Source organism: Dromiciops gliroides, chromosome 5, assembly GCF_019393635.1.
Source record: "Dromiciops gliroides isolate mDroGli1 chromosome 5, mDroGli1.pri, whole genome shotgun sequence".
Taxonomy (NCBI): Eukaryota; Metazoa; Chordata; class Mammalia; order Microbiotheria; family Microbiotheriidae; genus Dromiciops; species Dromiciops gliroides.
In genome coordinates, this window is record NC_057865.1 from 141511643 (window position 1) to 141533939 (window position 22297).

The window sequence follows — 22297 nt, forward strand, 5'->3', positions numbered from 1 at the left end:
AAACCTGGAAAGACTCATATGAACTGATGTATAGTGAAGTGAGAAGAACCAGGAAATCATTGCACACAGTGACCGCATTGTAGTTCCATGAGTAATGGTGAATGACCTAAACTACTCTCAGCAATACAGTGATCCAAGACAATCCCAAATGTCTAATGATGAAGCATACTATCCATCTCCAGAGAAAGAACTGATATTGATTGAACACAGACTGAAGCATGCTATTTTGTGCTTTCTCTTTTTTTTACTTGAGTCTTTTTTATGTAAAATGAGTAATATGATGTTTTACATAATTGCACATGTATAACCAATACTGATTGCTTGCAACCTTGAGGAGGGGGGAAGGTAGGGAGGGAGAGAATGAGAGAGGGATAGAATTTGGAGCTCAAAACTTTAAATAAATAAAAGAAAAAAATGTAAAATATAAAAAAACAGACTACAGCAAATGGTAAAAGAGGTACAAAAAGCCAATGAATGAGGAAAGGAAGACCTTGAAAATCCAAACTGGCCAAATGAAAAAGAAGGTACAAAAGCTATCTGAAGAAAATAACTCCTAAAAAATTAGGACTTAGCAAATGGTAGCTAATGACTTGATGAGAAATCAAGAAACAATAAAGCAAAAGCAAAAGAATGAAAAATTCGAAGCCAATGTGATAAGTTTCATTGGAAAAAACAACTGACTTGGACAATAGATTCAGGAGAAATAGTTTGAAACTTATTGGACTACTTAAAAGCCATGATAAAAAAAAGCCTAGAGATCATCTTCCAAAAAATTGTCAGGAGAAATTGCCCTAATATTCTAGAACTAGAAGGTAAAATAGAAATTGAAAGAATCCACTGATCACCTCCTGAAAGAGATGCTTAAATGAAAACTCCCAGGGGTATTATAACCAAATTTCAGAGCTCCAAAGTCAAGGAGAAAATATTGCAATCAGCCAGAAAGAAATTGTTCAAATATCGTGAAGCCACAACAGGATAACATATTATTTAGCTGCTTCTACATTAAAGGATGGGAGAGCTTGGAATAGGATATTCCAGAGGACATAAGAAACTGGGATTACAACCAAGAATCAATCACCCAGCAAAACTGCATATAAGCCTTCATGGGAAAAAATAGGAATTCAATGAAAAAGAGGACTGCCAGGCATTCATGATGAAAAGACCTGAGCTGAACAGAAAATTTGACTTTCAAGTACAAGACCCAAGAGAAGCAAAAAAACGGTAAATAGGAAAAATAAATCATAAGGGATATTAAAAGGTTAAACTGTTTACATTCCTACATAGGGAGATATTTGTAACTCATAAGAACTTTCTCATTATTAGGGCAGGTGGATGGAGTATATTTAGACAGAGGGCACAGGTATGAATTGAATATGAATGGGTGATATCTTTTTAAAAATAAAATTAAGGAGTGATAGAGAAATGTATTGAGATAAAGGGAAATTGAGAGGTGGAATAGGATAACGTATCTCACATTTTAAAAAAAGAAAGAAAGAAATAGTTTATTCAGTGGAGGGTAAGATGGAGGAGGTGCTGGGGAGTGAGTGAACCTTCCTCTAAACAGACTTGTTTCAGAGGGAATAACATACACACTCAATTGGAAATAGTAATCTATATTAACCTGCAGGAAAGTAAGAAAGGAAAGGCATAAGTGGTTGGGGAGGTGATAGAAGGGAGGGCAGTTTGGGGGAGGGGAAAGTCAGAAGCAAAACAGTTTTGAGGATGGGCAGGGTGAAAGGAGATAGAGAATAGACTAAATGTCACAAGGAAGGAATAGAGTGGAGGGAAATACTGTCATACATAGCAATTGTGAAAACATTTTGAAGCAAGTTTGTCTGACAAAGGCTTCTATTCTCAAACACATAGAGAACTGAGTCAAATTTGTTATCATGAAAGCCGTTTTCCAAATGATAAATAACCAAAAGTTATGAATCATTTTCAGGTAAAATAATCAAAGCTGTTTATAGCCATATGAAAAATATTCTCTGACTCACTATTGATTAGAAAGATGCAAGTCAGGGCAATCCTGGATTTCTACATCATATCTATTGGATTGGATAATAGGACTGCAGAGGAAAATGATGAACACCATAGGGGATATGGGGAAAATGAGACAATGCATTATTGATGGAGTGGTAAACTGATTCAAACATTCTATAGAGCAATTTAGAACTATGTCCAAAGGGCTTTAAAACCATGCATACTTTTTGACCTACCAATACCACTACTAGCTCACTAACCAAAAACAGATAAAGAACAAAAAGTAAGGGAACCTATATGTACAACAAATATTTATGGCAGCCCTTTTCTGGTTCAAATAATTCAAAAGTGAGGAGATACTCTTCAATTGCAGAATGGCTGAACAAATTCCAGGATGAGATTATGATGGAACACTATTGTGATTTACAAAATGATAAACAGAATGCTCTCAGAAAAAACCTGGAAAGACTTACATGAACTGATGCAAAGTGAGATGTATTGTATAAAAAGTAACAGCAATTTTGTAAAATGATCAGTTATGAATGACTTGGCTATTCTCAGCATTACAATAATCCAAGACAACTCTGAAAGACTTATGAAGAATGCAGTCCATCTCCAGAGAAAGATCTGATTGTATGTGAATACAGATTAAAGCAGAATTTTTAGTTTGTTGTTCTTAGTTTTTTGTTTTTTTTTCTTTCACAACCTGACTAATGTGGAAACGTTTTGCATGACTACACATGTATAATTTATATTGAATTGCTTGTGTTCTTAAGGGTTGGTTATGGAGGGAGGGAGGAAGAGAATTTATAACACAAAATTTTTTAAATGGATGTTAAAATTGTTTTTACATGTAATTAGGCAAAAATAAAATTCTAAATATATTTATATATGCATACATTCACACATGTTTACATACATGTATACATGACATGTATAACCTATATCAGATTTGTTGCTGTCTTGGGGAGGGGGAAGGGAAGAGAAGGAGGGAGAAAAAAGAAAAACTTGAAACTCAAAATCAATAAGGATTTTTCTTTCATGTTTATGTTTTTATGTTTTTCTTGAGGTTTTCATTTGAATGTCAAATTTTCTATTTAGCTCTGGTCTTTTTATCACGAGTTTTGAAAGTCCTCTATTGAGTTAAGTATCCATTTTCCTTTGAAGGATTATAATCAGTCTTTCTGGGTAAATGATTCTTGGTTGTAATCTTACCTTCTTTTTCCTCCAGAATATCTGATTCTGATACCTCTGATAATTTATTATAGAGGCTGAGAAATCTTGTTTTATCCTAATTGGGGCTCCATAATATTTGAATTGTTTCTTTCTGAATGCTTACAGTATTTTCTCTTTGACTTGGAAGCTCTAGTATTTTGATATAATATTAATATAAGTTTTCATTTTGGGATCTCTTTCAGGAGGTGAGAGGTGGATTCTTTCATTTGTTATTTTACCCTCTTGTTCTGTGATATCATGGCAGTTTTTCTTGATAATTTCTTGAAAGATAATGGCTAGTCTCCTTTTTTTATCATGGCTGTCACATAATCTAATAATTTTTAAATTACTGTCTTTGATCTATTTTCCAAGTCAGTTGATTTTAAATTTGATGTTTCACATTGTCTTCTATTTTTTTCATTCTTTTGATTTTGTTTCATTTTTTTTTTTTATGCCTTGTGCAGTCATTAGCTTCTACTTGCCCAGTTCCAATTTTTTAGGAATTATTTTCTTCACTGAATTTTTGTGGCCTCCTTTTTAATTTGGCAAATTCTATTTTTTAAGGAGTTCTTTTCTTCAGGGAAACTCTGTAATTCTTTTTTCATGTGGCTAATTCTTTTTTTAAGGACTTCTTTTCAGTGAAATTTTGTACCTCTTTTACCATTTTGCCTATTGTGTTTTTTTGTTTTGTTTTGTTTTTGTTTTTTCAGGGCAATGGGGGTTAAGTGACTTGCCCAGGGTCACACAGCTAGTAAGTGTGAAGTGTCTGAGACCGGATTTGAACTCAGGTACTCCTGAATCCAGGGCCGGTGCTTTATCCACTGTGCCACCTACCTGCTCCCTGCCTATTGTGTTTTAAAATGGTATTTTCTTCAGTATTTTTATGCTTCCTTTACAAGCCATTGACTGTAATTTTCATGATTTTTTGCATCACTTTCATTTCTTTTCCAAATTTTTCCTCTATTTTCTTGGATTTTTAAAATCTTTGATCTCTTTCTTACATGGACAATGCAAGAATGTCCTGTACCCAGTGTCACCAAAAAGACTCCTCTAATCTCCTTCTGACCATATGTTTGATACCTTTCCTCCTTACTTTCTTTGGGCTGAGAGTTCCAGAAGCCAATGCTACCATTTTCGTTGCCCATAAGGCCTGTGCTGCTTATGGAGGAATAGTCTGCTGCTCTCTTGCTAGGGTATTTCCTGAACTGAATTGTTCTCTACTCTCACCTTGGTGGGGCAGACCTTTCCTTTTGACTTTCTAAGTTTTCTTGGAAAAATTAATTCACTTTATCTTTTTCTGCCTTCTGCCACTTCAGAATTTGTCTTGAGGCATCACTTAATGGTGTTTAAAGGGAAATTTGGGAGATATTAGGTGAGTCCTAAGATTTTTCTCTACCATCCTTGCTCTGCTACCCCTACCCCAGGTATCATTTCTATAAATAGTATAAATAAATATATATTCCTATTAAGTTTAAATTTATCTTTCAGATCAGACTGTATGATTTTATGAAGACAGAACAGAGCAAATATAATTGCAGATCAAAATTCTGATCATAAACAGGAAAAAGATCAAAGAAGATATTTTCCTTTTACAAAATTAGTATGGCAAATAATATAATGTTAATAATTTTTAGTGTAACATATATGTGCATTTTATAATGCTGGAGAATAATTAGTATAAATGAAATGAGAAATTATTTCTTTCTGGCAAAAGAAATTAATGAAAAATAGATAAGAATTGGTCAGATTAGTCAATATAAAATTGAATGTAAATAAGCTGAATTTTCCTCATAAAGCAAATGTTTTAGTAAATGTTTTTGTTGACAGATACCAACAATAAATAAAAATCTTGAACTAAAATTAAAATTTAATATGATTCAGCTTACAGAGAATTCAAATGTATAGACATTGACAAAACGTGTTCAAATTAGAAAGACTTAATGGAGACAAAAATGCTGAATGAGCCATCTGATCTGAGTATTGAAGGTCAATTGAGTGTCTGAGACACAAAAGTGGAAGTAGAGGTCAGTCAGCGTAAAGGCAGGGAGTTGAGATATGGAAAATTGTAAAGAATAGCAAGTAAAATGGTATGACTATATTGAATTAAAGAAAAACTTGAATTGTATCAAATATGATTTTAAAAAAAAATATCTTATTTGCAACCAATAGTTGGAATTTATGTACTGGTAAAAACTGGAAATTTTCTGATCAGGAAAAGTTAAGTATTATCGTTCCTATAGTCTGTAGCTTTTGTCTCACACATGTGCTGATGAATAGTCCTTGAAGTCCGTTATCAGCAAAGGATTCATGGTTAACTGTAGTTTTCCCATCTGGTAGGATCATAGAATAGAGAATCCTTGAAAGAAGGTGGAACTTGAAATTTTGGTGCCACAATAGTGAAACATCGAGCCAGTAGCTAATTATAAGAGAAAAGAATTGCAACCTGGAACTTAATTTAATCATGAGCAATCTGGCCAAGTACACTATTTCACTTAAAAAGTGTCCTACCTGGACATAATTTGCTGCTACACTGGGACACAATTAAACAGATACCTTTCTGTACTTGATCTTCTTCACTTTTGTTTGACAAACTATTATTGATTATTCTTGTGAGCTCTGAGTGATCTTTAATTCCTATTTGTTATGTCTGTAATTTTATAATCGCTTTGTCAACAGATAAAAATAAGCTGATTTGTATTCCAATCTATATTATTGCATTTAGTCAGTATTTGTGTCCAAATTGCTCTACAGAATGCTTAAATCAGATTACCAAGAGTGTATTAATGTCTCACTGTCCCCATATCTCCTATGTTTGTCATTTTCCTCTGCTGTGCCACTATCTAATCCAGTAGGTATGAAACAGTGGACAGAATAATTTTGACCTAGATCCCTCCAATCAAAAGTGAGCTAGTTTTTTTTCCCCATATAGCTATAGGTGGCCTTGATTATTTCACTTCAAAACTTCATGTCTTTTGATAATCTATCAGTTGAGGAATGGCTCCCATTTTAACAAATTTGACTCAATTCCCCATGGGTTTGAGAACTGAAGTCTATCTGACAAACTTGCTTCATTTTTTTCAAAGTTACTATTGCTAACTGTATTTCCCTCCATCCTAATCTCTCACATTTATATTTCCTCTTATTTTCTATCTTCTTTTACCCTACCCCTCTGCAAAAGTCTGTTGCTTCTGACTACCCCCTTCCCACAATCTGCCCTCCCTTCTTTCATTCCACCCACCTAATCCCCTTCCCCTTCTACTTTCCTGCAGGGTAAAATAGATTACTATACCCAACTGAGTGTGTATGTTATTCCCTGTGAGCCACTTCTGATGAGAATAAGATTCACTCATTCCCCTGCACCTCCCCCATCTTCTCTCCATTCCATAAGCTTTTTCTTGCTTCTTCTATGTAAGTCACTTTACCCCATTCCAACTCTCCCTTTCCCTTTCTCCCAATGCATTCCTCTATCACCCCTTAATTTTATTTTTGAAATATAACATCCCTTTATATTCAACTCACACCTGTGCCCTTTGTCTAACTATATTCCATCCACCTGCCCTAATAATGAGAAAGTTCTTATGAGTTACAAGCATCATATTCTCATGTAGGAATGTAAACAGTTTAAACTTTTAATATCCCTTATGATTTATTTATCCTGTTTACCTTCTTATGTTTCTCTAGGATCTTGTATTTGAAAGTAAAATTTTCTATTCAGCTGAGGTCTTTTCATCACAAATGACTGAAAGTACTCTCTTTCATTGATTTTCCATTTTACCCCTGAAATATTATACTCAGTTTTGCTGGGTAGGTGATTCTTGGTTGCAATCTTAGTTCTTTTGCCCTCTTAAATATCATATTCCAAGTCCTCTGGTATTTTAATGTAGAAGCTGCTATATCTTGCATTATCATGACTGTGGCTCCACAATATTTGAATTGTTTCTTTCTGACTGCTTGCAATATTTTCTCTTTGACCTGGGAACTCTGAAATTTGACTATGACATTCCTGGAAGTTTTCATTTTGGGATGTCTTTCAGGAGGTGATCAGTGAATTCTTTTTTTTTTTTCCTCAGATTGTTGCTTTATTTGATACTGACTTTTTCCATTCCAGTATGAAAATGTTTTTTTTCTGTGTTCTAGAATAGAATTTAATTTTCCAAAATATGTGTAAAAATGAAATTTTAACATCAATTTTTAAAACTTTGTGTTCCAATTTCTCTTCCCCCTCCATTCCCATCCCCCACCCACAAGAACTCAAGCAATTCAAATAAGTTATACATGAGTAGTCATGGAAATATTCCCATATTAGCTAGTTGTGAGAGAAAACAGTCAAAATACCGAAAACTTCAGATCAAGGAATTGTCAAAGAGGAAAAGAAAAAAAATTAAAATGTGTTTCCATCTGTTTTCAGATACTATCTGTCTCTGCAGATGGGCTGCAATCCTCATAGGTCCTTCAGGGTTATATTGGATCATTGTCTTGCTGAAAATAACCACATGCTTCCCCGTAGATCATCCCCCACTATTGCTGTTATTTTGTATACAGTACATTTCACTCTGCTTCAGTTCATGTAGGTCTTTTCAGGTTTTTCTGATAGTATCCTGTTCATCATAACCTGTATATGGTACCTTAAGCTTGACAGAGTTTTCTTCATAAAAGGCCACTAAAGTAGGTGCCATATGTTTTGCCATTATAATCAATCATCATAACAATTTCCCTCCATCCCACTCCCTTCCCGTGACATTTATGAGATCAAGCAATTCAATATGTCATACTTGTGCAGTAATGCAGAACATCTTCATCTTCCTTGAAAGTGTTTTCCTTTTTACTGCTCTCTCCCCCAATCTGCCCTTCCCTCCTTCCCTTCTTCCCCCTTCCCCTTTTGTTCCTCCCCTCCCTCAAGGAAAAAAATATATTACCATACCTAATTGAGTATGTATGCTAGTCCTTCTTTGAGCCATTTCTGATGATATTAAGGCTCACTCACTCCCAACTCCTCCCCCCTCTTCTACTCTCCTCCATAAACTTTCTTCTTGTTTCCTTCATGTGAACTACCTCTCCCCAGACCATCTCTCCCCTTCTGCCTCCCCCAGTTTATTCCTCCTACACCTAACCCCTATTTTAATGATGTCATCATGGATTAGTTAGGTGGCACAGTGGACAAGACACCAGCCCTGGACCCAGGAGGCCACAAGCCCAAATCCATCCCCAGACACAAGACACCCCATCCTGTGTGTACCACAAAGAAAAAAACATAAATGCTTTACAGATATCATTCCTTCATATTCATTTCAGACCTGTGTCCTCTGTGAATTCCTTATTGAGATTGTTCTTAAGAGTTCAAAGTATTATCTTCCCATGTAGGAATGTAAACAGTTTGATCTTTTAATATCCCTCATGAAGTCTTTTTCCTGTTTACCTTTTTATGCTTCTCCAGGGATTTGTACTTGAAAGTCAAATTTTCTATTCAGTTCAGTTCTTTTCATAGCAAATGCCTGCAAGTCTTCTTTCTCATTGAAATTCTATTTTTTTCCTCTGAAAGATTATGTTAGTTTTGCTGGGTATGTGATTTTTGACTGTAGTCCCAGTTCTTTTGCCCTCTGGAATATCATATTCCATGCTCTTTGGTCCTTTAGTTTAGAAGCTGCTAGATCTTGCTTTATCCTTATTGGAGCTCCACAGTATTTGAATTCCTTTTTTCTAGCTGCTTACATTATTTTCTCCTTGACCTGAGAGTTCTGGAATTTGGCTATATTCCTGGAGGTTTACCTTTTGGGATCTCTTTCAGGAGGGGATCAGTGGATCCTTTCAATTTCTATTTTAGCTTCTGTTTCTAGAATATTAGGGCAATTATCCCTCACAATCTCTTGGAGGATGGTGTCCAAGCTTTTGTTCTGGTCATGGTTTTCAGGTAGTCCAATGATTTTCAAATTATTTCTCCTAGATATATTTTCCAGGTCAGCTGTTTTTCCAAGGAGATATTTCACATTGACCTCTATTTTTTCATTCAATTGGATTTGCTTTACTGTCTCTTGGTTTCTCATAAAGTCACTAGATTCATTTGTTCAATCCTAATTCTTAGGCAATTATTTTCATCAGACAGTTTTTTAATCCCCTTTACCATTTGGCTTTTCAAACTGTTGAAATTTTTCCTCCCTTTCTCTACATCTTCTTTCTATTTCTCCTACTTTCTCTTCAAAGTCCCTTTTGAGAGCTTCCATGGCCTGGGACCAGTTCATATTTTTCTTGGAAGCTTTGGATGTTGGAGTTTTGACCCTGTTATTATCTTCTTCTGAGGTTGTATTGTGGTCTACTTTACCGCCAAAGAAATTTTCGATGATCTTCTGCTTTCTCTGCCTACTCATCCTGGCTTACTATTTCTTGGCTTCTAACTCCTTCTTAAAGTGTTGGGCTGCTTCCAGGACACACTGTTCGAGCTACATCATGGCCCATGGGGTATGATTGGGTTTCTTCTCAGCCTGCCTGGCCTTGCTTTTATTTGATTTTAAACTCTCCACTTGGGGGGGGGGGCTCCTTCTTGGCTCCTCTCCTGTTCACAGTTTCAGAGGGTCCCAGGTGTTTTGGTTTGAGGGGGGGCAGGTTTTAATCTCATCTGGTCCATTCTCAGGTCCAGAGATAATCTCAGGCCTACTTACTAAGAAGCCAACCAGCAAAGCTTTCTGTGGTGTGGTTCTTAGCCCAGCCAGCCGTTCAACCTGACAGCATGCTCAGTTCCAGAAGACACCAGTGCTGTATCCAATTCAGAGGCACTGGGGCAAATTGCTCTGCCTGGTGTGTTGGCCTGATTGCAGGGTTAGGGTTTATTTGTGGCCCAGCATGGCCCCCTGAAATCTATCTATAGCAGGAGAAAACTGTTAGCCTGTATTTTTGGGTGTTTTTCTGCCCCAAGGGTTCTTTTATTGATATTTTTTGGGATGTTTGCAACAGGAGCCCTGTGTGTTTCATGTCTTTCCTCTGCCATCTTGGCTCTGCTCCCCAGATTCTTTCAATTTCATGTTGCACTCTATTTTTTTAATGACCCTCCTGCATCACTTTTATTTATCTTTCCATTTTTTCCTCTATCCCTCTTACCTTATTTTCATAGTCATTTTTTTACTTATTTTTTTGAATTAATAAAGTATTTCATTTTTTTCCCATTACATGTAAAGATAGTTCTCAAACTCCATTTATACAAGCTTTCCAATCTCAGATTTTTCTCCCTCCCTCCCCTCCCTTCCCCCTCCCCTAAACAGCAGGCAATCCAATATAGGTTACACACACACACACACACACATATATATATATATACATAATAACATTAATCCATTTTCTGCATTAGTCATGTTTTAAGAGAAAAATCAGAGCAATGATGAAAAACCTCAAAATAGGAAAAAAACAGCACCAAAAACAAAAGAAATAGTATGGTTTATTCAGCATCTATACTCCACCATTCTTTTTCTTTTCTTTTCTTGGATTTGGAGATTCTCTTCTATCATGAGTTCCCTGGAACTCTTCTGTACCATTGCATTGGTGAGAAGAATATAGTCCATCACAGTAGATCAACACTCAATGTTGATGATACTGTGTACAATGTTATTCTGGTTCTGCTCATCTCACTCATCATCAGCCCATGCAAGACCCTCCAGGTTTCTCTGAACTCTTCCTGCTCATCACTTCTTACAGCACAATAGTATTCCATTGTATTCATATACCACAACTTGTCCAGCCATTCCCCAATTGATGGGCATCCCCTCAACTTCCAATTCCTTGCCACCACATAAAGAGCAGCTATAAATATTTTTGTACATGTGGGACCCTTTCCCCCTTCCATGATCTCTTTGGGTCAAAGGGTATGCACAGCTTTATTGCCCTTTGGGCATAATTCCAAATTGCTCTCCAGAATGGTTGGATCAGCTCACAGCTCCACCAACAATGCATTAGTGTTCCAATTTTCCCACAGCTTCTCCAACATTTATTATTTTCCTTTCTTGTCATTTTAGCCAATCTGATAGGTTTCAGGTGGTACCTCAGAGTTGTTTTAATTTGCATCTCTCTAATCAATAGTGATTTAGAGCATTTTTTCTTATGGGAATAGATAGCTTTGGTTTCTTCATCAGAAAACTGCCTGATCATATCCTTTGACCATTTCTCAATTGGGGAATGACTTGGATTCTTATAAATTTGATGTAGTTCCCTTTATATTTTAGAGATGAGGGCTTTATCAGAAGTACTGGCCACAAAAATTGTTTCCTAGCTTTCTGCCTCCCTTATAATTTTTGATGCATTGCTTCTGTTTGTACAAAAATTTTTTAATTTAATGTAATCAAAATCATCCATTTTGCATTTTATAATATACTCTATCTCTCGTTTGGTCATAAACTGTTTTCCTTTCCAAAGATCTGATAGGTACACTATTCCTTTCTCTCCTAATTTACCTATGGTATCACCTCTTATGTCTAAATCCTGTGTCCATTTTTACCTTATTTTAGTATGAGGTGCAAGATGTTGGTCTATGCCTAATTTCTGCCATACTATCTTCCAGTTTCCCCAGTAGTTTTTGTCAAATGCTGAGTTCCTATCCCAGAAGCTGGAGTCTTTGGGTTTATCAAACACTATATTACTAGTGTCATTTACTACTGCATTTCCTGTGCCTAGCCTATTCCATTGATCTACCACTCTATTTTTTAGCCAGTACCAGATAGTTTTGATGACTGCCGCTTTATAGTAGAGCTCCAGGTTTGGTACTGCTAACGCACCTTCCTTTGAATTTTTTTCATTATTTCCCTAAATATTCTTGATTTTTTGTTTTTCAAGATGAATTTTGCTATTATTTTTTCTAGCTCTATAAAATAATTTTTAGGTAGTCTGATTGGTATGGCACTGAATAAGTAAATTACTTTAGGCAGTATTGTCATTGTTAATATATTAGCTCTGCTTATCCATGAGCAATTGATATCTTTCCAATTATTTAGATCTGATTTGATTTGTGTGAAGAGTGTTTGGTAGTTGTGTTCATAGATTTCCTGGGGTTGTCATGGCAAGTAGACTCCCAAGTATTTTATATTATCTACCATTACTTTAAATGGAATTTCTCTTTCTATCTCTTGATGATGGACTTTGTTGCTCATGTATAGAAATGCTGATGATTTCTGTGGATTTATTTTGTATCCTGCTACTTTGCTAAAGTTGTTAATTGTTTCAAATAATTTTTGAGTTGATTCTCTAGGATTCTTTAAGTATACCATCATATCATTTGCAAACAGTGATAATTTTGTTTCCTCCTTGCCTATTCTAATTCTTTTAATTCCTTTTTCTTCTCTGATTGCTAAAGCTAACATTTCAAGGACAATATTAAGCAATAGGGATGACAATGGAAATCCCTGTTTCACCTCTGATCTTATTGGGAAGGCCTCTAATTTATCTCCATTGCATATAATACTTGCTGATGGTTTTAGGTAGATGCTGTTTATTATTTTAAGGAAAACTCCACCTATTTTGTATTAGTGTTTGTATTAGGATTGGGTGCTGTACTTTGTCAAAAGCTTTCTCTGCATCTATTGAAATAATCATATGATTTTGGTTGGTTTTCTTATTTATGTGGTTAATTATGTTAATACTTTTCCTAATGTTGAACCAGCCCTGCATTCCTGGTATAAATCCCACATGGTCATAGTGTATTATCCTGATGATCACTTGCTGTAATCTCCTTGCTAATATCTTATTTAAGATTTTAGCATCAATATTCATTAGGGAAATTGGTCTATAATTTTCTTTCTCTGTTTTTGCTTTGCCTGGTTTTGGTATCACCACCATATTTGTGTCATAAAACGAATTTGGTAGAACTCCTTCACCTATTTTTCCAAATAATTTGTATAATATTGGAATTAATTGTTCTTTAAATGTTTGGTAAAATTCACCCATAACCCATCTGGCCCTGGGGAGTTTTTCTTAGGGAGTTCATTAATGGCTTGTTCAATTTCTTTTTCTAATATGGGTTTATTTAAGGATTTTATTTCCTCTTCAATTAACCTGGGCAGTTTGTATTTTTGTAAATATTCATCCATTTCATTTAGATTGTCAAATTTATTGGCATACAGTTGGGCAAAATAATTCCTAATTATTGATTTAATTTCCACTTCATTGGTGGTAACATCACCCTTTTCATTTTTGATACTGGTAATTTGGTTTTCTTCTTTCTTTTTTTTAATCAAATTAACCAATATTTTATCTATTTTATTGTTTTTTTTGTAAAACCAGCTTTTGGTTTTATTGATTAATTCTATAGTTTTTTTGCTTTCAATCTTATTAATTTCTCCTTTAATTTTCAGGATCTCTAGTTTAGTATCTAATTGTGGATTTCTAATTTGATCTTTTTCTAGCTTTTTAAGTTGTATGCCCAATTCGTTAATTTCCTCTTTCTCTTTTTTATTCATATAAGCATTTAGAGCTATAAATTTTCCCCTAAGTACTGCTTTGGCTTCATCCCATAGATTTTGGTATGTTTTCTCATTATTGTCATTCTCTTGGATATAATTTTTGATTATTTCTGTGATTTGTTGTTTGGCCCATTCATTATTTAGAATGAAATTATTTAGTTTCCAATTGATTTTCATTCTACTTTTCCCTGGCTTTTTCTTGCATGTAATTTTTATTACATCATGATCTGAGAAGGGTGCATTAACTATTTCTGCCTTTCTACATTTGACTATGATGATTTTGTGCCCTAATACATGGTCAGTTTTTGAAAATGGGCCATGTACTGCTGAGAAAAAGGTATATTCCTTTCTATCCCCATTCAATTTTCTCCAGAAATCTATCATGTCTAACTTTTCTAGTAATCTATTCACCTCTTTCACTTCTTTCTTATTTATTTTTTGGCTAGATTTATCTAATTCTGAGAGGGGGAGATTCAGAGCCCCCACTAGTATAATATTACTATCTAATTCCTCTTGTACCTCATTTAACTTCTCCTCTAAGAATTTGGATGCTATACCACTTGGCACATATATATTTAATATTTATATTACTTCATTATCTATAGTACCTTTTAGCAAGATGTAATTTCCTTCTTTATCTCTTTTAATGAGATTTTTTTTGCCTGTGCTTTGTCTGAGATAAGGATTGCTACCCCTGTTTTTTTTTTTTTACTTTAGCTGAAGCATAATATATTCTGCTATAGCCTTTTACCTTTACTCTGTGTGTATCTCTCTGCTTCAAATGTGTTTCTTGTAAACAGCATATTGTAGGGTTCTGGTTTTTAATGCATTCTGCAATCCCTTCCATTTTATAGCAGAGTTCATCCCATTCACATTCACAGTTACTATTACTGACTGTCTATTCCCCTCCATTCTATTTACTCTCTTTGTACTTTTCCCCCCTTCTTTCACCCTATTCCTCCTCACTGATGTTTTACTTCTTACCCTTGCCTCCCCCGATCTGCCCTCCCTTTTTATCACCCCCCTCTCTTTTCTTTACCCTTTTCTCCCTTGCTTTTGTCCTCCCTTCTATCAGTCCCCCCTTCCCCTTTCCCTATTGCTTCCCTAAAGAATGAGCTAAGTTTCTTTATACCAATGAACATATATGTTATTCTCTGTTTGAATCAAATCTAATGAGAGTAGGGTTGAAACAATGTTCATTCCTCCTTTCTTTCCCTCTATTGTAATAGGTTTTTTTTTCACCTCTTCATATGATATATTTCACCTCATTCCACCTTCCCTTTCCTCTACTCCCCATAGACTCCCTTTTTAACCCTTTACTTTTCTTTGTATCATCATATCAAAGACAATTTATATTTATACCCTCTGTGTAAAGTCCTTCTCTCTGCCCTAATACATTTACAATTCTTAAGAATTATGAGTATTATCTTCCCATGTAGGGATATAAACAGTTTAACCTAATTGAATAGCCTTTTTTTTTCTCCTCTGTTTACCTTTTTAAACTTCTCTTGAGTCTTGTATATTAAGATCAAATTTTCTATTCAGTTCTGGTCTTTTCATCAGGAAAGATTGAAAGTCGCCAATGTTATTAAATGTCCATCTTTTCCCCTGAAAGAGAATGAACATTTTTGCTGGGTAATAGATTCTTGGCTGTAATCCAAGCTCCTTTGCCTTCTGGAATATCATATTCCAAGCCTTGCGGTCCTTTAATGTTGAAGCTGCCAGGTCCTGAGCAATCCTGACTGTGGCTCCATGATATTTAAATTGCTTCTTTCTGGCTGCTTGGAGTATTTTCTCCTTCACATGATAATTCTGGAATTTGGCTACAATATTCCTTAGAGTTTTCCTTTTGGAGTCTCTTTCAGGAGGTGATCGGTGGATTCTTTCAATGATGATTTTATTCTCTGATTGTATGATATCAGGGCAGTTCTCCTTAATAATTTCCTGGAGTACGGTTTCTAGATTCATTTTCTGGTCATGGCATTCAGGCAGTCCAATGATTCTCAAATTGTATCTCCTCGATCTGTTTTCTAGATTAGTTGTCTTTCAAGTGAGGTATTTCACAGTTTCTTCTATTTTTTCATTCTTTTGATTCTGCTTGACTGATTCCCACTGTCTCATGGATTCCTTATCTTCCAACTCTCCAATTTTAATTTTTAAAGCATTATTTTTTCTTCAGTGAGATTATGAACCTTTTTTCCATTTGGCCAGATGAATTTTTAAGGCATTGTTTTCTTCCGTGAGATTATGCACCTTTTTTTCTCATTTGGCCAATGTATTTTTTAAGGCATTGTTTTCTTAAATTATGCACCTTTTTTCCATTTGGCCATATGAATATTTTAAGGAATTGTTTTCTGCAGTCAATCTTTGTGCTTCCTTTTCCAAGCTGCTGATTCTTTTTTTGTAGTTTTCTTGTTTTGCTTTCATTTCTCTCCCTATTTTTTCTTCTACCTCTCTCAATTGATTTTTGAAATCCTTTTTGACCTCTTCCAGGAAGGCTTTTTGTTCTTGAGACCAATTCACCTTTCCTCGTGAGGCTTTACATTTAGGCAATTTGAGGGTATTGTCCTCATCTGAGTTTGTGTTGGCTTCTTCCCTATGGATACAGAAGCTCTCAATGGAGAGGGCTCTTTTTTGCTTCTTACTCATTATTGCAGCTTATTTATTTATTTTTTAAGTTGAGGTCTGCTCTGGGGGCACCAGGGTCCCTGTTTTGGGCTTCTTGTGCAGGGGTATAGGTGCTGTGTGACCAACCTTTTACTCTGAGGCCTTTAAAGTGTGTGGAGTTTGCCCCCTTGTACTTCCTGTCTAAGCACACTGCATCTGTGTGCCTGGTCGCGCCTATCCTGTTTGTGGCCCAACCGCTGGCAACTTGCCCTCTCAGCTATTGCAGGTAGGTTTTTACACTGTCCTTCTTGGCCACCAGATTTTTTGAGCCAGGTTCCATGGGCCTCAGTTGTTTGGCTGTGGCCCGCAGCTCCTTCTGACTTGCCATGACCCCCTAGGCTCTGTGCTGCTGCCCTGCACTAGGCTTCCTTTTTGCCTGAGTCAGACCGACCTTTTCTTGAAGTCTTCTAAATTATCTCTGGTTGGAAGGCTGTGTCTCTCTGTCTCTTTGCAGGTTCTGTAGTTTCATAATCTGTTCAGAGGCTTGATTTAATGTTCTTTTTGAGGGAACAGAAGGAGAGCTCAGGCAGCTTGCTGTTTCCTCTCCACCATTTTGACTCCGCCCCCCCTCATAGTCATTTTTAAATACTTCTATGGCCTGAGACCAATTCATACTTTTCTTTGGAAGCTTTGGATGTAGGAGCTTTGACTTTGTTATCTTCTTCTGAGGGTATAATTTGATCTTCTTTGTCACAAAAGAAATTTTCTATGGTCAGAATTTTTCTGTTTGCTCATTTTTTCTGTCTATTCCTTGACTTTTAACAGCTTCTTAAAGTGGGACATTGCTTCCAGGGTGCACTGTCCCAAACTTCAGGGAGTCCAAGGTGGTATGATTTAATGAAAGGCAGGTTCACCACTCCCCTGTCCTGTGCTTTGGTCTGCAAGCAACTACAGGTCTGCTTGCCCTCTGACCTGGAAAAGAATATAGTTCCACTGTGGCTACAGTCTCTAGCCCACTGGTGTCCCTCCCCTACCTTCGCTGCCACTCAAGACTGCTTCCTGGTTCTGAGCATAGGTGAAACAACAGAGTCCCACTTAAGCACCAGCAGAGACCCCTGTAATCTCCCCCTGATCAACTGCTTCACCCCACCCACCACTGTCTATGGGCTGAGTTCCAGAAGCAGCTGCTCCCTCAGCCAACACCAAGGCTCCCCTGAGATGCAGCCTGGACAGGGCTGCACTCCACTCTCACCTTGATACAACAAATCTTTCCTGCCAACCCTCTAAGCTGTTATTAGCTGAAAAAATATCTCACTCTGTCCTTTTGTGTGTTCTGCTGTTCCAGGTATTATTTTATGGCATTATTTGAAGGGATTTGGAGGGATTTGGGGAAGAGCTCTGAGAAGTCACTGCTGTTTCTCTGCCATCTTGGCTCCACCCCCCCCCCATAGGTGCTTTGCCAAAATAAGGAGGAACTAAAACATTCTGATGATCAAGATCATAGGACAAAAAAAGTCAATTAGAGACCTTAGCCTCCCCTAGTTTCATACAATATCAGCTGCCATATCCCAATTGGAAGCCAAAAACCCAGAATTTAGTTTTCTATGGCTCCACTCCCAATAACTTTCTGGAACAAAGTATAGCTGTATAGTCACAACTCTCCTGTGGGCATTGTTTCCCCTATTATAGTATAAACTCTTTGATTGCGGTTAATGACTTTGCTTTTGTATTTGTATCCTCAGTGCTCAATAGTACTTGACCTATAAAAATCATTTAAAACTTTTCCATTCAGTCATTCATTCAAAAACATATTTTTCCATTTCATGCACAAAAAATTGAATGACAATGAGTCCTGTAGAAGAAAGTGTTAAGTACTAGTCTTCCAAGTAAAGTATCATAATTGCTTATTATTATATTATTTATAGGTTTATCTATAATAATATAAGCCAATGCATGGCTTGGGTAGGAGATGGAGAGGAGTAGAGGAAGTGCTACCATGTTATCTTCCTGCTGAATTTAGTGACTTTGTCTTAGAAAATAATGGTTGGGGGCAGCTAGGTGGCACAGTGGATAAAGCACTGGCCTTGGATTCAAGACAACCTGAGTTCAAATCCAGCCTCAGACACTTGACACTTCCTAGCTGTGTGACCCTGGGCAAGTTACAACCCTCATTGCCCTGCAAAAAACAAAAACAAAAACAAAACAAACAAAAAAATAATGGTTGTGGGCATAACTCTGAGATTAGTAGGTGAGTGAAGGGAAAGTCCACAGTATAAAGGAAAGGGAAAAAAATGCATAAAGGGAAAATAAAGAAAGGTTAATATGACCCAGCCAAGTCATTCTACATGCTGAAACAGCTAACCTAAGGGGATTGCATTTATAATCAGTTTACCTGGGTTTGAAAACTAGCTCCCTTGTGTTTTTTTTTCCTCTGTGTGAACTTGGACAGTTCATTGAATGTCCCTAGGATTTAGTTTCTTCATCTCTAGATTGTGGTACTTAAAGCTGTTATCTTTAAGATATGTTCCAGCTCAATATTCTGTAAGCTGATTATTTTCACCCCTTTGCATGTGTGTGTGTGTGTGTGTGTGTGTGTGTGTGTGTGTGTGTGTGTGTGTGTAGGGATGTGGGAATGATTTTTATAGGTCAAGTCTTTGTAGAAGAGTTGAATACTTTTGTGATGGAGTTGTTACATTTTTGTATAGTATTAGAACAAACATTCAAATTATAGTCAGAAAATCTAGGTTCTGTGCCTGACCTTCCGCTTTATTTCCTGTGTGACTTTGGGAAATTCATGAAGACTTTCTGGTCCAATTCATTTTTCTAAAAAATGAGGTGTCTAAATGTTGTCTAATGCTTCTTCTAACTTTAGATCCTATTGTAGTCCTTTTCTCTTAAATTGCCTTCTACATTTTTTTGTTCCTTGCCCTGTAATAGTGAATGAGGTGAACTAAAATGATTCCTAATGAAATGGAAACAATAAGCAAGATACTTTGTCTTGCTTTGTAAAGTGATAGGATAATGGGAAAACAATATTTTCAGCACACCTGGCCTCACAGAATGGCATCAGAATTCATGTATTCTTTACTACAAATCAGTTTGCAATTACAAGGATTTCAGCAATAAGAGAATAATTTAGTTAATACTTCTCCTTTGGATTATATTTGAAAATTGTGTTTTTCTTGGATTGTAAATCTAAAATATTAAGTAATAATATTTAAAGATAAAAGTGTTAATTGGAAATATTCAGAAAGAAGTTATTCTAATATGCACTATATTTCTCCCCAAATGTAAAGAATAGAAAAATAGAAGAGATTGGGAATAGAAGGAAAATTAATTGAATTGCAGGACAGTAATACCTTTCATCTTAAACCCCATTATATCTTCATATTACATTCATATTTCTCATTTGATCCTCATAATTTGTGATCAGTGACAACTACTATTATTTTATTATTATTAAAATATATTTACATCGTGTATATACATAATCCTTAACTCATAACAATCCTATCATTAGGTAAGAGAGCCATCATCACTCTTATTTTCCATTGAGCAACTTGAAGCATACTTTGTTTTTGAAGCATACTTTTTAGAAAACTCAGAGAATGACAGAGCCAGCACTCGAACCTAAGTCTACTGACCTACAAAATTTTTCACCAGTATTCCACAATGTCAATTATATGGAACTAGGGCATAACACTTTTTGCATTCAGTAAAGAAAAATGTGGGTTTTGTTATTGGGAAGATTTTGCAGTTAAGGAAAATGAGAATATACTTAAAATAGACCTCATAAAACAAGTTCCAAATGTCAAATTTTCCACAAAAGAAGATGAGTAATGTATTATTTGTTTCTGATTCCCCAGATAGGAGAAATGTGGCAGCTATTTATTCATTCAATATATGTATTTTGGCCAACTACTATATGTAAAACATTTTGTTGCATGCTTTCGATGATAAGTAGTTCCTGACCTTCAAAAAGCTTCCATTCTGATAAGGAGAACAAGATGTTCAAAGATAACTATAATAAAAATAAAAGGTGAAAATTGAACAAGAGACATCTAAGGGATAACTGTAATTGACAGGGAAAGGAAAACAAAAACACTTCTTACTAGTGAAAGAGAAGAGTATAGGCTAGGAACATTGGGGTTAAATCTCACTGTTCTTTGGTTGTTTATACACTATGGTTGTGGAGTTATTTGTTTAAATAGATGCCATCCCCTTTCTAAGATGGAACTCTGTAATCCTCCCTCAACATACTGTAACGATTAGAATGATGCCACCTGCTGGATACTTACTGTAGAAGAGTTCTGCCCATGAAGCGAAGGTCTTTGAGGGCAAGACCAGGAGTCTTTTCTTTGGCGGGAGGAAGTGACGCGGACTAGTGGGAGGAGGAAGGAAGAGACTGGCGCTGACTCTGGGGCTCTTTCCTCTGGACTCTGGTGGAGAGCGGAGCTAGAAATGTGCTCTCCCTTTAATAGATAGGAATTTAGGCCTTTTTCTCTCTCTTTACCAAATTCTTATTCTCCTTAATAAACGCTTAAAAGTCTAACTCTTGCTAAAGCTTATAATTTATTGGCGACCACTCACTAGATATTTTAGACAGTTTAGCTAGAATTTTAGCCCTTAACAATACAATGTTCTTAAGAATATAGAGTTTTATTTAATTGAATGTGAATTATTCAGTTATATGCAACTTTTCATGATCCCATTGACCACACCTTTTTTCCCATCAGTACGAAGTCACTTTATTAGGATGTAAATGATGGTAGTTTTTTGGTACAGATTATGAAAAGGTCAGATAACCAAAATACACATGCACTGAAAGACAGGAGGAGTGGCACCCACAGTTGCCAGGTATGGGGGAAGCCAGCTGTGGTGTAGCTGTTGTTGTCACTGTCTCCAAGGGTGTGCTTGTCAAAAAGATATTCCACCATTCCGGAATTGGGGCCCGTATTTTGTACAGGTTGGTTATATGATCACTCAGTTGTTTGATGGGCTTTACCTGTTCATCCAGGTAGTGGGTTTCAATGAAATCATATAAATGGGGGTCATTTTTGTCAGTTGCAAGCTTGTGCAATTCCAGTAAGAATTGATTGATGTTTTTTTTCCAAGTGCAGAGCACACTCCAATGTGTTCAATCTGCTCTCCCAGTCATTGCGATCTGGTTTCTTTATGTCTTGCAGGAAGATGTGGCCATTGCATTAGTTCTGCAGTTTCATCAGCTTCACATCATGCTCTGGCTCCTCATGGGACTGGTGTAAGAAATACTTGGCAAAGTTCTTCAGGGCCACATCATTCTCAGTCAAGGTAGTAAGACATTAACAGGTAGACGTAGAAGGCATAGAGCTCCAGGTTGATCTGCTAGTAGATGGTGGCCTCAAGGTCCTGGTAGTAGTTCTGTCACACCTGACAGGGATACAAGGTTGTCATGGTGGCTGAGATGGCGAAGGTGGCTTAGACAAAGAGGCAGAGGGAGCAAGAGGGGGCTGCTGAGTTTGGGGCAGCTGAGGTGGACTGCTACTGCTCAAATGGTATGACAGAGAAGTGTTTGTTAGTGGAAGTGAAGGTGGAGAGGTGGCTAAGGGTGGCTCTGGCCTGGAATCAAGAAGCAGGTTCAGTTCAAGCATTGTTGAAGCAGTTAACCACAGCAACTCCCCTTCCCTGCACTTCTGGCCTCTACCACACATTTTATGGGGTTTTCTTCACAAAGATGTTGCAGTTGTTTGCCATTTCCTTCTCCAGTGGATTAAAGCAAATTAAGGTTAAATGACTTTCCCAGGATCACGTTGCTAGTAAACATCTAAGGCCAGATTTGAACTTAGGTCTTCCAGACCCCAGGCCTAGCACTCTATCCACTGAACCACCTTGTTGCCTCAGAGTCTTTATAAGTACCATTTCTAAAATATTTCACTTAAAATTTTTTTGGCAAATGAACTCTACTTCTGCATTATCAAATGGCAACTCTTTGGATCTCAGTTTATGGGATTTTATCTCTGCTGTCTCATTGTTTAACAGGATCAGAAGAAATGTGAATACAAACTCAGCTAAGATAGGAAAGT

At 36.4% G+C, this 22297-nt stretch overlaps 1 pseudogene; it reads right to left on the reverse strand.

Moving 5' to 3' along the window:
• Nucleotides 1-20986: 20986 nt before the first annotated feature.
• On the reverse strand, nucleotides 20987-21671 carry LOC122728833 (annotated as a pseudogene).
• Between the last annotated feature and the right edge of the window lie 626 nt (nucleotides 21672-22297).